At 40.1% G+C, this 7,523-nt stretch overlaps 1 pseudogene; it reads left to right on the top strand.

Annotated features, from left to right (window-relative positions):
* Positions 1–6,216, top strand: part of LOC105507169 — a 10,716-nt pseudogene extending 4,500 nt beyond the window's left edge.
* The last annotated feature ends 1,307 nt before the right edge of the window (positions 6,217–7,523 follow it).

Below are 7,523 nucleotides of genomic sequence, written 5' to 3'. Positions count from 1 at the left end.
TAGAACTCTAACAGGTGCTCTTGGTTTTACAATCACCTGTAGAACTCTAACAGGTGCTCTTGAGTGCAGGTTTCTAATAACTTTGGAAATTGTAACGTTAGAATTAAAGAAAAAAACTTCCCAGACTCCCATTAAAAGCTAATATGTTCATAAATATCGAGCAGAACAGAAGTTAATTACATAAATTAACTAATGGAAAACTAAAAACTAAAAAGCAAAAAAAACTAAAAACTAGTGATTTGCATATATTCATTAAAAATCTATTTTGTGGCTGTGTGTCATGGTTCATTTTCTGGCTGTGTGCCGTGGCTCACACCATGGCGTGAAAATCTATTTTCTATTTTCTTGCTGTGTGCCATGGCTCATGCCTGTAATCCCAGCACTCAGGCAGGTGGATTGTTTGAGCTTAGGTGTTCGAGACCAGCCTGGGCAATGTGGCAAAATCCTGTCTCTATGAAAAACACAAAAAATTAACTGGGGATGGTGGCACATGCCTGTAGTTCCAGCTATTTGGGGGGCTGGGGCAGGAAGATTGCTTGAACCTGGGTGGTCGAGGCTGCAGTGAGTTGCTATTGCGCCACTGCACTCCAGCCTGGGTGATAAAGCGAGACCCTGTCTCGAAAAAAAGAAAAGAAAAGAAAAAATCTGTTTTCTTTTGTAACAGGTCACAATTGGAGACACTGGTTATTTTTACCAAGCTTTAACTGGAATGGTACGCTTTTTTTGGGGGGGGTGGGGAGGCGAAATCAAAGTTAACTTATAAAGCCAATAAAAGTTCCTTGGAAAAGCTGGCCTCATACCTTATCTACGCAGTCCCTGTGCAGGGTTCCTAACTGTGATAAGTAAAGAATGTCACTTTCTAACAGACCCAGGAGCCCGAAGTTGTCTTGGGACCTCAAGAGGAAAAGAATTTACCCAACTCATACAGGTGTTTAATGGCACAAACCCATAATTGGGCTTAAGACATTAAAGTCAAATCTGAGATTCTCTATGGAATAAAGTTTCAGCAAAACCAAATTTAAAAAATAGAAGAGTCTATATGCAAAATAATTATTCTTGCTAACTTTATGTAAATACTCAAGCCAAGTATAATAAGACGAAAACTTATTTTACCAATAGATTTTTTCCATTATAATTTGTTTTTAGCGAACTGGAAAGAAAAATTGTGTTTCAAAAAAGCTGTAGTCCATCGGTCATCAAATTCTAGTCTTGTCCACTGTTTTAAAGTTTTATATTATTTTCTACAATCTTAACCAAATCCTGAATTCCTTCTGGGCTACAAGTTCCCAATGCATTCAACATTTTTTTCCTTTTATTTTTCTAATTTAAACTCAATGGAGTTGCTATTACCTCTTTCCTAAGGTCCTGCAAACTAAAGTTCATTCTTTAAAATACAAGCAAAAGAATGAAAAGGGTAAGATGGCCACTGCCTTCCTCCTCTATAACTAAAAATGCGTTGAGTTTAACATCTGGATAAATTGTGCCCAATGGTAATGTTTGTTTTTTTCTTCTGTTTCCATAAAAATGCCTCTTATTAAAAATTTGTTTGCCTTCATCATACGTAGAGGCTGTAAGGCTCATCTCTATACCACAAACTCCAAGGGGTCTGGCCCTGTCCTAGGGGCTTTAGTTCGAGCCCATTGCAATTACACCCTCAATTATAATTAGACACACCAGGAATGGGAGACAAGTTCACTGTGCACCTCCACAGGTTTTTTCTATGGTGGGGAAACAATGAAGTTAATGCCAGCAAAATGTGTAGTAATTCTTTCATAGCTGTACATAGTTCAGCAACTGGAATGGAATATATAGAAATAAAGGTCAAAACTAAACTAACTCCTCACTAGTACATCTACAAACTTTTCCTTGATTTTCTCTTATTGAATTAACATTTAGAAATCTTATCTCTCGGGCCCCACTTCTCCCACCTATAATAATGCTTATATTAGCTTATTTGTATTATGTATTATTAATGCAATATCTTGTTTTGTGTCTTCTAGAATACAACAATTTCAAACTAAAATGTCACTGCAGTGAGGGTATCAGCCACTAAAAGAACTCCATGACTCTCCTTTGGATACAGCAGGACAAAATTTTAGGCTACAAATGCTGCCCTCAACCCCATGGTTACACAATGACTCTGCCCAATTAACTCCCAAGCCAAGGATTTCGGCCCTTGTAACCCCCTGACAGACTAACAGGATTAGGTCGGGCCAGCTCGATGCCTCTGGTCAGCAGGAAGCAGTTGGAAGATGAAATCTTCACCCACATGGTAAATATTTCTTATTGTTGCTCTGTTAGTAGGGAGATGTGGAGTCCTAACCAGGGAAAGGGAGTCAGGTTTGCAGGACCAAGGGAAAGCAAAAAGAGAAAGCAGATAAGCTGCAAGTCTGCCTTTCTCATGGTCTGGGATACATAGCCCTCCTGTGCAAATAATTCACAGTCTTCCCGCACCCAGCTATCACAGGACACCTGCAAGTTAACTCACTGCCATCTTGGTATTATCAGTCCCACACAAAGCCCTCTTCAGCATAAGCACTGCCTACAAAATCTCCACAAGTCTTTGTTTCTTTGCAGTCAGCTTCTGCGGACTTACCCATTGTCTCTCTGGCAACGTATTTTCCTACTTTCTCTAATAAATCTGCCTTTCTGTACCAACAACTGTCTTGGTAAATTCTTTTCTTGTTGTTGTTGAGACAGAGTCTTGCAGTTGTTGCCCAGGCTGGAGTGCAATGGCACAATCTCGGCTCACCGCAACCTCCACCTCCCGGATTCAAGCGATTCTCCTGCCTCAGCCTCCAGAGTAGCTGGGATCACAGGCGTGCGTCACCACGCCCGGCTAATTTTGTATTTTTAGTAGAGACAGGGTTTCTCCATGTTTCTCCGTGTTGGTCAGGCTGGTCTTGAACTCCCAGCCTCAGATGATCCACCTGCCTCAGCCTCCCAAAGTGCGTGAGCCACATTGCCCGGCCTGTCTTGGCAAATTCTTATACCCCCACACCACTGTCCTGGATAGTTGTTGCTCCCCACAACAAATACCATGAGCATCTCTATGCACACAAACTTTAGATGGATGAACCAATTCCTAGAAAACTACAAACTGCTAAAACATGCCTAAGATGAAACAGACATAATTAAATAATCCTATGACTATTAAAGAAATCAAATGAATAGTTAAAAGACTTCTAAAAAGAAATCTCCAGGCCCATATGATTTTACTGGTGAATTCTACCAACTATTTAAATGAGAAGAAAACATTAATTCTATACAATCTCTGTCAGAAAATAGAAAAGGGATACTTTCCAACTCATTTTATGAGGCTTTCATTACTATTATAATAAAAGCAAAGATAGTACAAAAAAGAAAATTATAGACCACTATACCTATACCATTATGTGTTTCTGAATACAAAGAAATCCTCAACAAAACATTTGCAAATCAGCAACGTATAAACAGAATAGTACAGCATGACATAATGGTGTTTATTATATGAGCAATGTATAAAAAGAATAGTATAGGCCAGACACAGTGGCTTACTTTGGTAATCTCAGCACTTTGGGAGGCTGAGGAGGGGTGGATCACTTGAGGCCAGAAGTTCAAAACCAGCCTGGCCAACATGGCAAAACCCCGTTTCTATTAGAAATACAAAACTTAGCCGGACATGGTGGCGCATGCCTGTAATTCCAGCTACTCAGAAGACTGAGGCAGGAGAATCACTTGAGCCTGGGAGGCAGAGGTTGCAGTGGGCTGTGATCGCACCACCCCACTCCAGCCTGGGCAACAAGAGTAACAAGAGTGAGACTCTTTCTCAAAAAAAAAAAAAAAAAAGGATAGTACAGCATGATATAATGTTTATTATACTAGCAGTGTATACAAAGAATAGCACAGCAAGACATAATAATGTTTATTCCAGGAATGCAAGTATGGTTCAATATTTGGATCTCAACCAATGTAATCTACCATAGACTAAGGAGAAGAAAACCCACGAGATCATATTAATTAATGTAGAAAAAGCACTTGACCAAACTTAATGTCCATTCATGGGGAAAAGGAACCTCTTAGCAAGCTTGGATTAAAAAAAAAAGTCTTTTTTTTTTTTTGTGAGACAGAGTCTTGCTCTGTAGAGAAGGGGTTTCACCATGTTGGCCAGGCTGGTCTCGAACTCTTGACCTCAGGTGATCCACCTGCCTCAACCTCCCAAAGTGATGGGATTATAGGTGAGAGCCACCATGTTAGGCCGAAAAATATGTCTTTAATTTGACAACAGACATCTAAATATCTACAGCTATCATTATGGTATTCTCATAAAATTAAGAATGAGGCAAGGATGTCCATTCTTACCTAGTCAGTGCAATGAAAAGGAAAATTTACAAAAAGGCACACAAATTGGAAAGTATGCAATAAAACTAGCCCTATTTGCAGATCATATGGTTGTATATGTAGAAAATTTCAAGGAATATATAAAAGAAAAAACAAAACAAGGCCAGGCATGGTGGCTCACGCCTGTAATCCCAGCATTTTTGAAGGCCTAGGTGGGTACATCACCTGAGGTCAGGAGTTCGAGACCAGCCTGGCCAACATGGTGAAACCCCATCTCTACTAAAAATACAAAAATTAACCGGGCGTGGTGGAGGGCGCCTGTAATCCTAGCTACTTGGGAGGCTGAGGCAAGAGAATCGCTTGAACCCAGAAGGCGGAGGTTGCAGTGAGCCAGGACTGTGCCATTGCACTCTAGCCTAGGCAACAAGAACAAAACTCTGTCTCAAAAAAAAAAAAAGGAAAGAAAATAAAAGAAAAAAGAAAAAGAAAAAAACCTTCTAGAACTAATAAGAGAATTTAGCAAGATACAAGGTCAATGTGTAAAGGTAAATTGTCTTTTTATATTACCGGCAATGTACAATTGGAACCCAAAATTAAAACAATAAAATTCACAGTAGGTCCTCAAATAAAATAATCTCGCAAAACATGTACATGCTCTCTACGCTGAAAACTAAAAATAGCTGATAAAAGACTCCAAAGAAGGTCTAAATAAATGGAGAAAGACACCGTGTTCATGAATTAGAAGAATCAATATTAAAAAGATGACAATTCTTCCCAAATTCATACATACACTTAATACAATTGCAATCAAAATCCCAGAGAATTTTTGGGAGACATAGACAGGTTGATTCAAAAAATTTATACAGAAAAGCAAAGAAGCTAGAATAGTTAGAACAATTTTGAAAAAGTAGAATAGATTGGATTTACCCTGCACAAGTTTAAAATCCACTCTAAAGGTACTTTAATTAACAAACACAGTATGATATTGGCAAAGGAATAGATGCAAGATAAATGAAACAGTAGAGAGAGGAGAGTGAGGAATAGATCCACATACATATGGCCAATAGATTTTTTAAATCATTTTTAAAATTAATAGACTATTATTATTATTACTCTTATTATTATTCGTGACAGGATCTCACTGTTGCCCAGGCTGGACTGAAGTGGTGCAATCATGGCTCACTGCAGGCTCGACTTCCTGCCCTCGAGTGATCCTCCCACCTTGGCCTCCCACAGCTGGTACCATGGGTGTGCACCACCATGCTCGGCTAATTTTTTTATTTTTGGTAGAGATGGGGTTTTGCCATGTTGCCCAAGCTGGATTTGAACTCCTGAGCTCAAGCTATCCACCTGCCTCGGCCTCCCAAAATGCCGGGATTACAGGCGTAAGCCACTGTGAGTCTGTGCCTGGCAAGACTTAATTTTTTTAGAATAGTTTAGATTTCTAGAAAAATTAAGCAGAGCAGGGCAGCTCAGGGTCGCCGTGGTGGAGCTGCAGCAGCTGCAGGTACAGGAGGTAGTGGACTCCACAGTGAAGAGTCTGGAAAGAGAGAACATGCAGAAGACACAGGGTCTCATGTTCAGGTGCAGTGCCAGCTATTGTGAGGACAGCCAGGCATTCACACAGCAGGTGAACCAGTGTATCGAGTGCTGCCATGTGCCTCTGGCTCAAGTCCAGGCTTTGGTCACCAATGAGTTGGAGAAGTTCCAGGACCACCTGGCCCGGTGCACCATGCATTTCACAAAGTCAAAGATTCAATAGATGCTGGGGGTAAGGAGCTTCAGGTGAAGCAGCAGCTGGACGCTTGTGTGACCAAGTGTGTGGATGACCACATGCACCTCATCCCAACTATGACCAAGAAGATGAAGGAGGCTTTCTTATCCATTGGGAAATAAAAGTCTTTGCCAGTGGCCAGTGACGGCAAGAATGTATTTTTTACAAGGAATTGGCAATTTTAGTATTTTAAGCAAAGTTTATGAACGAACAAAGGAAGGATGGCCACAAGTATAAGGCATATGTCACTTGCCTCTGGACACTGGTTCTTTTATGTTTCAGTCCTGAAAGTGAAGTGGAAAAAAGTGGTGCTAAATTGGGTCAGAGATATTATGGGAGAGTTTTAGAGCTTATATTTCCTATGGCCAGCGCTTGTCCTGGCAGTAAGGATCTCCTCTGTGACAAGCCTGAGTCCTCCAAGGCACCAGACTCTTCTTACTACACAGGTACCAACAGGCTGGCAGGTTAGAGTTGATAGAGTTTGAGGAGAGATATTTTCTCTTTGTTGCCAACATCCTGTTTACCACAAGTGTCACTGCACTGTTTTCCATAAGCTGTGAAATAAAATCCATGAGCTCACTAACTCAGAAGGGAAAAAAACTTTCCTGGGTCTTTTTTTTTTTTTTGGTTTTGTGTAATTTATACAAGGGCATACAAGTTGATTTTAAGATGTGGAATTGGGAGGGAGAGTAGTTTGGATAAGAGCTTCAAAAAGTTCCTTGTGGATCCCCATTTTTGGTCATCAAGATGTGGATGTATATTTCTTAAAATTATTACATGCTGCATCTTTCAGCCTGGAGATGATGCAAAAACATGAGAAGCGATGACACACTAATTATGGGAAGCAGAGCTCCCGTCTTACTGGGTGATGGGCCCTGAGGCTGTGTGTAGCAAAATCACAGGGCAATCTTGCAGTAACACATTCGCCTTGAAGAGAAGGGGGTTTTGATTGGGATATGTACTAACATCAATGAATGAACAGTAAAAGAGGAGCTCTTGGCAACTTGATTATAAGAGAGTTATGAAGTACTGGATTTGGAAAAACTTGCTATAGAACAGAATGGAATGAAAGCCTAAACCTAGCATTGCTTACTTAGCCCCCTGAGTTAACAGAGCCCAACTGAGACAAACCCCTGATGCTACTGTAAATGGAATTCCTTTCATAATTTATTTGACTTGTTCATTTCACATGTATAGAAACACAGCAGATTTTTGTGTGTTGATTTTGTATCCTACAATTTTTCTGAATTCATTTATTAGCCCTAGTAGTGTTCTTGTGGATTCTTGGAGATTTCCTATATTAAGATCATTTCACTTGGGAATAAGGATGGGTTTACTTCTTCCTTTCAAATTTGGATGCCTTTTATTTCTTCTTGTTTAACTGCTGTAGATAGAACTTTCAGTACAATGTTGAATAGCGGTGGGTAAA

Source organism: Colobus angolensis, unplaced genomic scaffold (genome assembly GCF_000951035.1).
Source record: "Colobus angolensis palliatus isolate OR3802 unplaced genomic scaffold, Cang.pa_1.0 Scaffold144, whole genome shotgun sequence".
Taxonomy (NCBI): Eukaryota; Metazoa; Chordata; class Mammalia; order Primates; family Cercopithecidae; genus Colobus; species Colobus angolensis.
Note: the sequence above shows the minus strand (reverse complement) of the source record. Positions and strands in the feature narration are given on the sequence as shown.